Source organism: Mesoplodon mirus (genome assembly GCF_964341445.2).
Source record: "Mesoplodon mirus genome assembly, chromosome: 19".
Lineage (NCBI taxonomy): Eukaryota > Metazoa > Chordata > Mammalia > Artiodactyla > Ziphiidae > Mesoplodon > Mesoplodon mirus.
Genome location: NC_138995.1, coordinates 39,740,477 through 39,755,370, shown reverse-complemented (window position 1 = coordinate 39,755,370; position 14,894 = coordinate 39,740,477). Strand labels below are relative to the sequence as shown.

Here is a 14,894-nt window from a genome sequence, read left to right as displayed (position 1 = left end):
ACTGCACAGCAACAAACAAAAAGGAATGAACCACTAAGATGTGCAACATAGATGAACCTCAAAATCACTGTGCTGGGTGGCAGGAGCCAGACACCACAGAATACAGGCTGTGTGATTCTACTTACATCAAACGCTAGAAAATGTTCTGTGCCTTGACTGGGAAGGCGGTTACACAATAGTACTGATTTGTCAAAATGCAACCAATAAGTACCCTTAAAATGGATGCATCACTTGGGGGGAGGGATAAATTAGGAATTTGGGATTAACAGATACACACTACTATATATAAAATAGATACACAAGAAGGACCTACCGTATAGCACAGGGAACTACACTCAATATCTTGTAAGAATCTATAATGGAAAAGAATCTGAAAAAGAATATATATATATGGGGCTTCCCTGGTGGCGCAGTGGTGAAGAATCCACCTGCCAATGCAGGGGACACAGGTCGAGCCCTGGTCTGGGAAGATCCCACATGCCACGAAGCAACTAAGCCTGTCTGGCACAACTTCTGAACCTGTGGTCTAGAGCCCACGAGGCACAACTACTGAAGCCAGTGAGCCACAACTACTGAAGCCCGCGCGCCTAGAGCCTGTGCCCCGCAACAAGAGAAGTCACCACAATGAGAAGCCCGCGCGCAGCAACGAAGACCCAATGCGGCCAAAAATAAATAAACAAATGAATGAATGAATGAATAAATAAATAAAAGAATATACATATGTACAACTGAATCACTTTGCTGTACACCTGAAACATGGTAAATCAACTACACTTCAATTTGAAAAATTAAATTAAAAACATTTTTAAATGGATGTATCACATTAAATATAAATTATATCTTAATGAAGTTCATTACAAAACAAAAACAAAAACAGGCTCCAACTCCAGACTGCCTGGTTCAAACTGTGGCTCCACAAGTTACCAGCTGTGAATTGGGGCAAGTATCTTCACTTCCCTGCCTCAGGACCTTTGCACTTGCTGTTCTCTGTCAGGAACACCCTTCCTGCAGATAGCTACGGGGCTTCCAGCTCACCTTCTTCAGGTCTTTGCTCAAATGTCACATTTTCAGCGAGGGCAGGTTAAAATGACCACTCGCACCACCAGCCCTCTCCACCCACTTTCCCTTTTGCTCCACTGCATTCAGTACCCTCTGATGAGTCCTATCATGGGTCTCCCCCACCAGCCAGCCAGTCCCCAGACAGCGGGGATTTTTGTCTTGTTCATGCTATATCCCCCCTCCTAGAATAGTGCCTGGCACACAATAGGCACTTAGTAAATAACTGCTGAATAAGTGAGCTAAGGGATACATGCTACTCCCATTTGGGGATGTGAATTGCAAAATGCCCAATAAGTATCTAGTCAAGGAAAGAAGGAGAAAGCACAAGGGAAGATGGAAAGAAATGGGCTTCACCACTAACCTCAAGGATCTGAATGAAGCTCAGAGAGGCAAAGGCACTGGCCCCAAGTCACACAGCAAGGAAGGGGTGGAGCTTGGGTCCCCACTGGGCAGGCTGACACCACCAACTACCTACACTGCACACTGCACGCTGCCCCAGAGAAGGGCATGAGCCCAGACTACCATGAAGCCCAGATTTCCTCCCCTGAATGACAGGCAGCAAGAAGGACTGGCGGTCTCTGTACACAAAGACTACTCAGTCAAGACAGAGAAAGCAGGGGCAGAGAAAACAGGCAGGGAAGAGGGAAGGAGAGTGTTTCGGGGAAAATTAAAGACAAGCCAGTGAAAACCAGTGGTCCCATCCGCCAAGTGGAAACAGAGATGAGAATTTAGATGCACACCCCCACCCCATTTAAAGATGTTCAACATCATTAGCCATTAGAGAAATGCAAGTCAAAACCATAATGGGGGGTTTCCCTGGTGGCGCACTGGTTAAGAATCCACCTGCCAATGCAGGGGACACGGGCTCGAGCCCTGGTCCAGGAAGATCCCACATACCGCGGAGCTACTGAGCCTGTGCGCCACGACTACTGAGTTTGCACTCTAGAGCCCACGTGCCACAACTACTGAAGCCCACGTACCTAGAGCCCGTGCTCCACAATAAGAGAAGCCACCGCAGTGAGAAGACTGCGCACCGCGACGTAGAGTAGCCCCCGCTCACCGCAACTAGAGAAAGCCCATGCGCAGCGACAAAGACCCAATGCAGCCAGAAATACATTTAAAAAATTTTAAAAACAAAACATAATGGGATACCACCTCACACCCAGTAGGATGGTTATGTTAGAAAAGAGATATTGGAATCCTCATGCATTACTGGTGGGAAAGTAAACTGGTGCAGCCGCTGGGGGAAAAGGTCTGGCAGTACCTCAATACCTGAACACAGAATTATCATTTAACCCAGGAATTCCACTCCTAGGTATAGACCCAAGAGAATTAACATACATCCACACAAAGACTTGTGCACAAATGCCCATACCAGCGTATTCACAAGAGACAAAAAAGTGGCAACAACCCAAATGTCTATCAATGGATAAATAAAACCTGGTATAGTCATATAATAGAACATTAATCAGCCAGGAAAAAGAATGAAGCACCGATCCATGCTACGACATGGACGAACCTTGAAAACATTACACTCAGTGAAAGATGCCAAGTACAAAAGGCCACACACATACTGGATGATTCCATTCATGTGAAATGTCCAGACAGGCAAATCTATGGAAACAGAAAGTAGATTAATGGTGATCACGGGCTTGTAGTGGGGAAGGAGGGCTGGGGGAAATGAGGAGATTTCTCATGGAAATGGGATTTCTTTTGAGGGTGATGAAAATATTCTAGAATCAGATAACGGTGATGGTTGTACAACCTTGTAAATATACTAAAAACCACTGAACTGTATACTTTCAAACAGTGAATTTTATGGCATGTGAATTACATCTCCATAAAAAAAAGTAATTAAAAAAAGCACATCCCTTGATGATACCAAATGACCGTAATTTTTACTAGGTTTGACAATGTCATTGTGGCTATGTAAGAAAATGCTTAGTTTTGCTTTTTAAATACACACTTGAGTTTGTAGAATTAAAATGACAGGAGATCTGGGATTTGCTTTAAAATATTGATACTTCAACAGCAACAAAAAAGATATCGATACAAGCAAGTGTGGCCAGATCTCCATCTATGGAACCTGGGGATAAGTAAGGAGGGTTCATTATGCAGTTCTCTCTAATTTTGTATACAGTTGGAATTTTTCATTAATAAATTTTATTTTCTTCTGCACACCCTTTGCCCCAGCAATTCCACCTCTGGGCTTTTAACTTACACGGTACTCACGTTGCTTGCATTCATGCAAATCAACAGTGGTACACACGGTACCTCACTGTAGTCTTGTTTGTGATAGCCTAGAACTAACCTAAGTGTCCAGCAGATGGGGACTGCTTCAGCAAGCTAGGGCCCTCCAATGGAATAAATACCATGCAGCTGAGAAAGACACAGAACTTGACAAGTTAGAACCTCCAGGATATATCATTAAAAGCTAAAGGCAAAGGGCAGAACGGTGTTAGAATAACTTGTCATTAGTGCCTTAAAAAATGGGGGGAGGTGGGGCATGAAGAGAGACGGAGGGAGGGAAGGAGGGGGAAGGAGAGAGAGAGAGAGAGAGAGAGAGGGAGAGATGCTTACACATGCACAGAATGTCTGTTTGAAAAGAGGCCCCCAAACAATAACCATTTACCTCTGGGAAGAGGATATGGGTACAGATAGCTGGGAGGTGGGAGAGGGAGGGAGACTCTTGACTAGAAATCTCTGATATTATTCGAGTTTTCTACTTGGGTGCGTTGTTCCTATTTAAAAAAAAGAAAAAAAAATTTTTTAAGCCCCAAAGAAAAGCTGTTTCCTACATGTGGCCCTGTCCCCACACATCTCCCCTGGGGCTGGATTAGAAGGATCAGGTTGTCCCCTCTGTTCCCTCCCAGGGGTGGGAGGCCAGGCAGGGCTGAGGCGTTCCTGCTGGGAGAGCAGAACCGCCCTGTGGGACTGCCCAGGGCTCCCTGGAAAAGATTTCCAGACTCCTAAGCCCTGGGCTGAGGCTGGGGGAGGAGGAGATACAACACAAGAAGAACAGGAAGACTAGGAAGAGAAAGGAAAAGAGGAAGGGGAGGCGGGGAGGGAGAGAGGGAAAGGGAAGCCTGTGTACCTGTAAGCACACAAAGGAAGAACAGGCCTGGGCAGGGGGTGGCTGGAAATGCCATCTTCCACCTCAACTGAAGAAACAGCCACCAAGTAGCTTTATTCATAGTTGACAAAAAGTGGAAACAACCCAAATGTCCACCAATTGACAAGCGGATAAACCAGATGCGGTACATTTGTACAACAGAATATTATTCAGCCATAAAAAGGAATGAAGCACTGATCCATGCTACAACATGGATGAACCTTGGAAACAATACATGAAATGAAAGCAGCCAGACGCAAAAGACCACATCTTGCACGATTCCATTTGTACGAATGTTCAGAAAAGGCAAATGCCCAAAGACAAAGTAAATTAATGGTTGCCAGGGATTAGAGGAAAATATACAGGGTTTCCTTTTGAGTGAAATTGTTCTAGAACTAGATTGTGAGGATGGTTGCACAACTCTGTAAATGTACTAAAACCCACTGAGTTGTACGCTTAAAGGGGAGAAATTAATGGCATGCAAATATCTCAATGTTTAAAAAGAAAGAAAAAAAGGAATGAAGCTCTGACACATGCTACAACATGGATGAACCTTGAAAACACACTGCATGAAAGCCAGACCCAAAAGGCCGCATAGTGTAGGGTTCTATTTATAGAAAATGTCCACAACAGGCAAATTCATGAGACAGAAAGCAGGTTAGGGGTTGCCAGGGGCTGGATGGAAGGGGGAATGGGGAGCAACTGTTAAGGAGACGGGGTTTCCATTTGGGGGGATGAAAATGTCCTGGAACTAGACTGTGGGGATGGCTGCACAACTCTGCGAATGTACCAGAAAACCACTGAACTGTATGCTTTAAATGGGGGAATTTTATGGTATGTGAATTATATCTCAATAAAGCTGCTCAAGATTTTAAGCAAGCAAAAACGGAAGGAAGGGAGGAAGGGAGGGAGGGAGGGAGAGAGGGAGGGAGGGAGGGAGGAAGGAACTGGTCACATGGCCCATCCCCACCCCCACCCCCACCCCCACCTGGACCATGACTCCCAACCTGCACTTACCAGGCTGCACATCCTCCCAGAACATGTTCCCTCAGCACGGCCCCCGCCCCTCAAACGCATGGGGCAGCGCCGGGACCCCCGCCTCCAGCCCTGGATGAATTTCCTGGGTGCCCTCCATGACCCAGGTGGGACACCCCCAGCACGGCCCTGGGTCACCTCCCTCGGTACCCACTACTGGCCCTGGGATGGGGGCGCCACGTGTGAGAGAGGTGAGTATGAAGCTTTAGCCTCTCATTCCATCCACCACACCCCGCCCCCCAACCCCACCAAAGCCAAAAATGGGCAAGAAAACACAGAAACCACAGAGGCATGTGAAATGTGCTGGGTTTGTAGAATTTTCTAAGTGTGACAAGTGCTGATTTCGGAGGCAGAAATACCTTTATACTTCAAAACACAAAACCAAGCAAACATAGAAACCTTTAGACTTCAACAAAAAGTGAAAACACACACACACATAGCAAGTCAGGCCAGAGGGACCTGAGGGAACCCCCCCTCTGCCCCGCCACGCTCTGCGGTGCCTTGGGAGATTAGGTTGGTTAGGAGGTGAGATTTAGCACTGTTATTTCAGCAGGGGGGACAGAAAAACCCACACAGTTCCTAAGCGATTCTTTTTTTTTTTTTCTAAGCGATTCTTTTATGAAATAATAATCTATAGACATATGTTCTCACGTCAAGCAACCAAGCTATTGATTCCACAGAATTCCTGGGAACAGCTTTCCCAGCTCGGTTCTCTCCCTCCCACCCGACCCCCACCCAGACCCTCTCTTACAACACCTGGTGGACAATTCACCTTCCCAAAATGCTGATGAGCAGAAGCTGCTTTCCCACTGGGCAGGGAGAAAAAACCACAAAACCAAAACATGTGCATTCATTCACTCAACAAATATTCAGTGAACACCCACTATGCCCCAGGCCCTGGGAGACCCCTCATAGAGCTAAATTCTCCTGGAAGAAGCAAACCATAAATTGGTAAACAAAGTCATCTACGACGTGATATTGGCTAGTGGCAAGTGGCCAGAAGGAGCTCAAAAAGCAGGCATGATGGGGAAGGGGAGGCTTTAGTTTTAAAACAGGGTGGTCAATACATGTGACACTGAAGCAGAGACTGAAATGAAGGGAGCCGTGCAAATAGATGCGGGAAAAGCATCCCAGGCTGAGGGAACAGTGAGTGCAAAGGCCCCAAGGCAGGAATGTGCCTGACAGGCACCAAGAACAACTAGATCACTGTGAGGTGGGGGGAGGGCGCTGGGAAGGACATCAGAGAAGTAGCTGGGGCGGGGGGGTCGGGGGGGCAGTAAGCACGGGAAGCCAGTAGATTTTGTCCTAAGTGTTCTAACCTTCCAGAGTTGCCCCAATGCCTCCAACACGCTTCTGGAACTGGGCTTGGGACACATGGGGAACTGAGGTGGTACGCTCTCAGGAGCGTAGAAGTTGCCCATAGGGTTCCTCACATTTCTACTTTCATTTTCAGCGCTTTTCAAATTGTGAGTTGGAAAAATTGAGCAGTGATGAAATCAGTATAGTGAGTCTCAACCATCACTGAAACAAATGAAGGAAAAAGAACAGAGTAAAATTGAAAAAACGGATTGAATGACTCAAAGGTGGTTTAGCTAAGTATTCCACAAAACTTTGTTTCAGGTGTGTGTGTGTGTGTGTGTGTATCTCTCCTGGATCATGGTGTGAAATATATATGTCTTATCAGAGACTGCAGGTCCAAAGGTCAGGAAAACAGCTAATCCAGATGCCTCCTCCCATAGATCTGAGACCTTCCCACTCATTCCACTGGCCACCCAGGGCATCTACAAATACACACCCACTATGGTGAAGACTGCTCTATGTTTCTCCCAACCATTTTCTTTCCCTGGACTACATTTCCCAGCATCCCTTGTAGCTGGGTGTGGTCACATGACTGAATTCTGGCCAACAGAATGTACTTGGAAGTGACATTCACATTCCTACTTTCCAGGCCTGGCACAAAAGACATCCCTCCACACTTCTTCATCTAAAGTGGACTCCACAGACTTAGGGAGGGCAAAGACACTCTAGGGAAGAAGTCTGGTTCTCTCAATGAGTTCACATGAGGCTGCCCCACCAGAAACACCCTCACTGGTCTATAACACGTGTGAGAAAAATGCTTGGAAGCCATTTAGTACACTGAAGCCACTCAGAAGAAAGGGCTTATTTGTTACAGCAGCTAGCATGACCTGTGCTAACTTACACACCCCCCAAACGAAGGTTGGTTAACTCAGCAGCCTGCTGAACGCAGAATCTTTTGCTGAAGTTCCAGAGAGGAGAGGAGAGGAAACTGAGTCTCTGGACGCCTCACAGTACAACAGGTGTGCCCAACTCAGAAAAGCCTAGTGAAGCATCAGGGTCACGTCCAAGGCCAGAGATTTAGCATCCACAAAATGTGTTCTAAGCCACGCCAAGTTCATATTTTGAAAAGAAACATAAGCTCCATGGGAATTCCCTGGCGGTCCAGTGGTTAGGACTCAGCGCTTTCACTGCCTGGGGGGGCCCAGGTTCAATCCCTGGTCGGGGAACTAAAATCCCGCAAGCTGCGTGGCGTGGTCCAGAAAAAAAAAGAAAAGAAAAGAAACATAAGCTCAATGATGAAGGATCCAAGTTGCATCTCGAGCCCAAGACCACACCAATAACAAAGCCCCCATTTAGAAATCGCCATTACCATACACGGGGTACCGGGCTTCCATGACAACCACGCACGGTGGGTACCTCTATCCCTACCTTACCGATGAGGAAAGCTGAAGCCTACAGCTAACCTGACGACAGGAACTGCGGTTCACCACAGGCCACCACAGTGCTTAATTCTACATGACCCTGGAGGTGGGGGCCTGGAATAGATCAATGAGGGTGAGGACGCTGCCTGCCTCATCTACCACAGTGCCCGGCACATGGCAGGAATGCAGGAAATATGTATGTTCATGTCGCATTCATGAACGAACAGCTGCTCTTCTCCCCTTTTACAGATGAGGCAATGAGGCCCAGAGAGGACAAGTCACTGACTCAAGGTTACCCAGCAAATGAGGGAACCACATTTCGGGCAAAGCTCAGACCTCCACCACCCCCAAAGCACGCACTGTGTCTCTTCTGCCGGCCTGTTCCCTAGTGTCCCTCACACTCACCCAGGGCCTGATCACACCAGCTTTTAAGCCTCGGGGCCCTTTTGCTGCTCTTCCCAACTTCCTCTCCTCTCCCCGATTAACACACTTTCTTTTGGCTCATTCACATCCTCCCGGGTTCCTCATTCACGAAATATCCAGCCATTCAGCAATTAAGGCTTGGGATATGTGCTGCGTGCCAGGCTCTGTTCTAGAAGCTGGAGGGATGGCTGTGAACAAAACAAAGATCCCTGTTCACGTGGAGCTTACATTTTTGAGGAGAGTAAGGAGGGAAACAAAGAAAGAACAATATAACAGATTATACTAAGTATTTACAAATATTTAATTTACATGTATTTAGCTTTTATTTATTGAATAAATATTTAATAGATATTAGAATATATGTCATGTATAGAATTATCTATCATATTTAAAATACAAATGTTATAAAAGATTAGGACATGTAAAATCAATATAAATGTAAAACAAATATTATGTCAGAAGTTGCTAAGTGCTGTGGAGGAAAAGCAACGAAAAGGAAGGACAAGGTATTTGTAATTTTAACTAGAGTAATAAAGGCAGGCTTGATTGAGGAGGGGAGGGAGGGAATCATGGAGCAGAGGAATAGCAAGTGCAAAGGCCCTGAGGTGGATACGTGTCTGAGTCAAGGAAGGAGGCCAGTGAGGCTGAAGCGGAGTGAGTAAGGGGGAGAGTAGTTAGTGGGAGATGAGGTTAGATAGATAGATAGAAAGCCAGGGGTCAGATCATGAACTAAAAATAATATCAGTTAAAAGGCAGAAACGACCCACGTGCCCATCACCTGAGGGGTGTAGAAACAAAATGCGGTACAGCCACACACTGGATGTATTATTCAGTCTTGGAAAGGAATGAAATTCTGATACATGCTACATTAGCAATGAACCTTGGCAACATTATGCTAAGTGAAATAACTCAGACTCAAAAGGACAAATATGGTATGATTCCATTTACATGAGACCATACGGGACCTCCCTGGCGGTCCAGTGGATAAGACTCTGTGCTTCCACTGCAGGGGGCACGGGTTCCATCCCTGGCCGGGAAGCTAAGATCCCACATGCCGCAGGGTGCAGCCAAAAGATTAAAAAAATTTTAAAAATTTTTAAATGAGGTGCATAAAATAGGCAAATTCATGGAAACAGAAAGTAGATGAGAGGTTACGAGGGGCTGGTGGGAGGGGAGAACAGGGAGTTATTGTTCCATGGGTACTGAGTTTCTGTTTGGAATGACGAAAAAGTTCTGGAAGTGGATACAGATGATGGCTGCACAACACCATAAACGTACTTAGTGCCACTGAACTGGACACTTAAAAATGGTGAAAATGGTCAATGTTATTATGGTATGCACATTTTCCCACAATTAAAAAGCAATAACAGGACTTCCCTAGTGGCGCAGTGGTTAAGAATCCGCCTGCCAATGCAGGGGACACGGGTTTGAGCCCTGGTCCAGCAAGATCCCACATGCCGCGGAGCAACTAAGCCCGTGTGCCACAACTACTGAGCCTGTGCTCTAGAGCCCGTAAGACACAACTACTGAGCCCGTGTGCCGCAACTACCGAAGCCCGTGCGCCTAGAGCCCGTGCTCCACAACAGAAGCCACCGCAATGAGAAGCCTGTGCACCGCAACAAAGAGTGGCCCCCGCTCGCTGCAACTAGAGAAAGCCCACACGCAGCAACAAAGACCCAACACAGCCAAAAATAAATGAATAAAATAAAAAAATAATAAAAAAAAATCCTAGCAGTTAAATATCTATTTAAAAAAAAAAGCAACAGCTAACATGTTGCATTAGACGTATCAGGCACTGTCCTCAAAGCTTTACGTATGTTCATTCATTCACCCCTCCGACAGCCCAATAGGGGAGGTGCCTTCTAAACCAGTGCTGCCCCCCAGAAAGGCAATGCAAGCCACATATGTCATTCTAAATTTTCTAGTGGAAAGAAGAGGTGAATTTAACGTATGTTAATTTCAAGAATACATTTTATGTAATATGATATATACAAACACGATCATTTCAACGTGTCATCAACATAAAAATAGTATTAATGGGGAACTGACTTTTTCCCCCTTCCTTCGAAGTCTTTGAAATCCAGTGTGTTTGTTTTTTTTTTTTTAACACTTACACTCACCCAGTGGTTAGTGCATTGGTGAGCGGAGTTCTTGGGCGAGCACGGGAGGGCTCTGAGCAGAGAAGGGCCCTGAGCTGACTCAGGTTACAACAGGGTCTGGTTGGCTGAGTGAGGGAAATAGCCGGTGGGGGGCAGGGGATGGAGGGAGCCCCAGGAGGAGGAGACTGAGATGGTCCAGGCAGGAGGTGATGGTGGCTGGACCGGGGTGGGCGCAGCCGGGGTGGGGAGACAGGCCAGACGGTGGAGATCTTCCACAAGCAGAGCTCACAGGCTACACTGCTGGACTGACGGGGTGCAGAAGACAGAAGGATAAGGGGCATCCACACAGCAATGTGACTAAAAAGGGCTTAAGATGGTAAGTTTTATGTCATGCGTTGTTTATCACAATAAGAAAAATTAAAATCGGGAGTTCCCTGGCGGTCCAGTGCTTAGGACTTGGCGTTTTCACTGCTGCAGCCTGGGTCTGATCCCAGGTTGGGGAACTAAGATCCCGCAAGCTGAGCAGCACCCATAAATAAATAAGTCAATAAAATTTAAAAAGAGAGAGGAAAAAAAAGAGTCAAGGATGATGCCAAAGTACCTGACCCAGGCCACTGGGAGGATGAACCGAGATGGTGACAAACTGGAGGGGGCAGGCTTTACTTTTGTTTGTTTGCTTGGGGGGTGGGGGTGAGGGGTCCGATGTGTTAAGTTTGAGGTGCCTCTGAGACAACCCAGTGGAGGGCTCGGCAGAGCGGGACGGGCTGGAGACAAAAGTGAATAAAATCTGCCCTTAATTCCACTCCTGCCCATTTCTAGGGCCTGGCTTCTCTCTTGGTTCCCTTGACACAGTGTCCAGCTGCGCAGGAGCATCCTGTCACAGGGCAGGCCCCAGTCTGGCCCATCATCACGTTCCCCCTTCCTCCCTCATCACCAGTCACAGCGCAACACAGCCTCCAGGCTCCCAGCTTTCAGGGAACAGGCTTCCAGAAACCTCCCTGCCCACTCCTACCACCCACCCGGCTTCCTCGCCTTTGGAGCCCATGAAGGCCCGATGCGGCTGCTTGTTCCGCATCGTCTAGCAAGGAGCGCGGAATCTGAATAGTAAACACCATCCAACGTCGCCAAACAGTACAGGCAACACGCACCCTGGGGGGTGGGCAAGCGCGAGACAGAATATATATTCTAAGGGGTCCAAGAGCCTTTATTCGAAACCTTTGAGGGGAGATGCTTTCCGAAAAGCAGATTCTTTTCCAGACTTTGCCAGGTGCTGGGATGCGCAGCTGTCTATGGCGGAACACCCACAACCAGCTCTGAGACGCCACCCAGTAATCAAACACTAATATTTCTGCAGCCAAATGTATGAATATTCACATGGAGAGCAAAGACAGACTACGAATAGCTTGGCTTCGGGTCAGGTCCTGCTGCCTGTTGAGTCACAGCGGGCGAGCTGCCCTCATCATCACTGATGGAGGTGGTGTCACTGTGATAGCACGCCTTGCTCCCTGGTTGATCTAAGAAGGGAAGAGTCTTTGTGCTAAGCCCAAGGCTCCCCCAAGGCCTGGAAGCAGGGAGCCCCTGAGCTCAGGTCAGACACACCTGGCTTCAAATCCCTGCTCTGCGATTTCCTGACCCTGAGCAACCGACCTCATTTCTCCAGGGGTCTCAGTCCTGGGGGGGCAGGTCTGGAAGGATCTGGCTGTCGCCTGTAAGCCTTAAATCAACAACAATGACAACAGCAGCAGCAGCAATAATAATAATAGTGGCTAACCTTCATGGAACCCTACTCTGGTCCAGGAGGCCCCTGCGCTCCATGTGGTGACCGTCTCATTGCCTGACCCTCATCACTCTCCTGAGAAGCAGCTTCTACTGTTATGTATCCTCTTTTAACAGAGGCCTGGCGCAGCTGGCCTGAAGAAGGAGACAGCTGGGGCTCCAAGTCCAAGTCTATCTGCCACAGGGCCTAAACATGTCCAAAGCATGGATCATGCCTGTCCCTAGGTCAGGCCGCCCCGTCCGATACTGATCCCCTCCCAGGGGGGATAAGTTAGCCAAACAACAACCGTGTGCTGTCTGCTTCCTGCTGAACCCTCCCAGACAAGCCCCAAGGGGGAGGTGCTATTATTTTACTCCTTAGCTGTACCTCGCTATGTCCCACATGGATGGGGGGCCCACACACGCAGTCTCTCCAGGCCAATACACTCCACTTCTTGGTCCAGCCAGAGCTCACACCAGGGCTGTGCCAGGCCTCCTTCTGCCACCTAGAATAGCCCCTGGCCTCTCCTTTTTTGGTTCCTCTGAAAGCTTCACCTTCCTTTGAGCTCAGAGGCCACTCCAGAGACTGCCCTGTGTTTCCAGGACCAAGAGTTATTTAAGTAGCAGGACTTGGGCTGATTCTCGCCAGCATCTCTAGGGCCTGGCACCAAGCAGTCACTCGGTAAATTCTGGCTGCTCTTTGCAAGGGATGAGAACAGTGAGGCCTTTCTGGAATGCCATTTGCCAGGGCCTCCTCAAACCTCAGCACACGCTTCCCTTGGCCTTAGCAAGTCCTCTTCCAGGAATCTGGCCAGTAGAAACGCTCCTGCACAAGCAACTGCAGATGTGGATACAAAAATGCCAGGTCGGGTCACTCCCCTGCTCAAAAGCCTGCCATGGCTCCCATCTCACTCAGGAGCAGAGCCCAGGTCCTGGTCAAAGACGCAGAATGGAAACTCCAGAGTAGTAAAGAGGTAGCATGAATCAGCTCCTAATGGAGATAAGATGGAAGGCCAAATTACTCAATTAATCTAAAGGAGGCAGGAAACGAGAGAATAAGGAACAAAGAACACCAGAGATAAACCAAAAATGAACAGTAAGATAGAAGATTTCAATGCAGCCACATCAGTAATGAGGGCAAATACGAACGGTCTAACCCTGCACCGTCCACTCAGAGAGGCCTCATGTGACTGCCCAGCCCTGGGAACGGAGCTAGTCCAATAAGATGTTCTGAGTGGAAAATACACACTGGATTTCAAAAACTCAGTGCGGGATGGAAGGCGGAAAACAGTGTACAACACGTGTTGGCGAGGATGTGGAGAAATCGGAACCCTTGTGCATTACTCGTGGGAATGTGAAATGGTGCAGCCACCGTGGACAACAGTGATTCCTCAAAAAGTTAAAAACAGGGCTTCCCTGGTGGCGCAGTGGTTGAGAGCCGCCTGCCAATGCAGGAGATACGGGTTTGTGTCCCGGTCCGGGAAGATCCCACATGCCGCGGGGCGGCTGGGCCCGTGAGCCATGGCCGCTGGGCCTGCGCGTCCGGAGCCTGTGCTCCGCAACCGGAGAGGCCACAACAGTGAGAGGCCCGTGTACCGCAAAACAAACAAACAAACAAAAGTTAAAAAGAGAATTACCAGATGACCAAGCGACTCCATTCCTAGGTGTATATCCAAAAGCACTGAAGGCAGACTCAGATTCTTGTATGCCAATGTTTATAGCAGCACTATTCACAATATCCAAAAGGTGGAAATAACCCAAGTGTCTGTCTATTATTGGATGGATAAACACGGTGTGGGCTATTCAGACAATGGAATAGTATTCGGCCTTAAAAAGGAAGGAAATTCTGATAGATGCTACGAATGTGATGACTATCCTTGAAGACATTACGGTAAGTGAAATAAGCCAGACACAGAAGGATAAATACTGTATGATTCCACTTATATGAGGAAGAAGTGGTCAAATTCATAGAGAAAGAAAGTAGAATGGAGGTTACCAGTAGGTGGTGGGAGAGGGGGATGGGGAATTATTGTTTAAGGGGCACAGAGTTTCTGTATGGAAGGATGAACAAGTTCTGGAAATGGAGAGTGGTGACGGTTACACAACATTGCAAATATACATAATGCCACTGAATTGTGCACTTAAGAATGGTGAAAATGGGAAATTTTAGGTCACGTGCATTTTACCACAATAAAAAAGACTGTAAAATATCTCATTAGTGACTTCTAGACTGATTACGTGTTGAAATAATAGTATTCTGTATATAACAGGTTGCATAAAATATATTCACATTAATTTTCCCTATTTCTTTCTCCTGTGGCTACTAGAAAATTTTAAGTAACGTATAAGTGGCTAGGGTTTTCTTACTGGACAGCACTGGTCTCGACATTCCAATCATCAAAAGGACATAGACTATTTGCTGTCTGCAAGAGACACACTTTAAATGTAAGCACACTTTAAATATAAAGACATATATAGGCTCACAGTCAAAGTTCGAACCAAAAAAAAAAAAATCCATAGAGTAGAGGTTAAATAAATTATGGAATACTCCTCCTCCTTTAGTTTGCTAAAAGAACGGGTTCTGGGGGGAGGGGTGGGGGACGGACGAATTGGGAGTTTGGGATTAGCAGATGCAAACTATTATATACAGAATGGATAAACAACAAGGTCCTGGGACTTCCCTGGCGGTCC

At 47.2% G+C, this 14,894-nt stretch overlaps 1 protein-coding gene across 8 annotated transcripts in view; it reads right to left on the bottom strand.

The window, feature by feature from the left end:
• Positions 1–14,894, bottom strand: part of LOC309794545 (BRD4-interacting chromatin-remodeling complex-associated protein-like) — an 85,161-nt gene that overhangs the window by 54,860 nt on the left and 15,407 nt on the right. The window contains exon 2 of one of the 8 annotated variants that reach the window (XR_014292126.1): positions 8,332–8,537. The exons of 5 other annotated variants lie outside the window; for them this stretch is intronic. The gene's annotated coding sequence lies outside the window, so the exon portion shown is untranslated. Of the gene's footprint in view, positions 1–5,188; positions 5,364–6,525; positions 6,693–8,331; positions 8,538–14,894 lie in introns of those variants that run through there. 2 more of the 8 variants (XR_014292128.1, XR_014292129.1) reach the window with 2 other exon arrangements.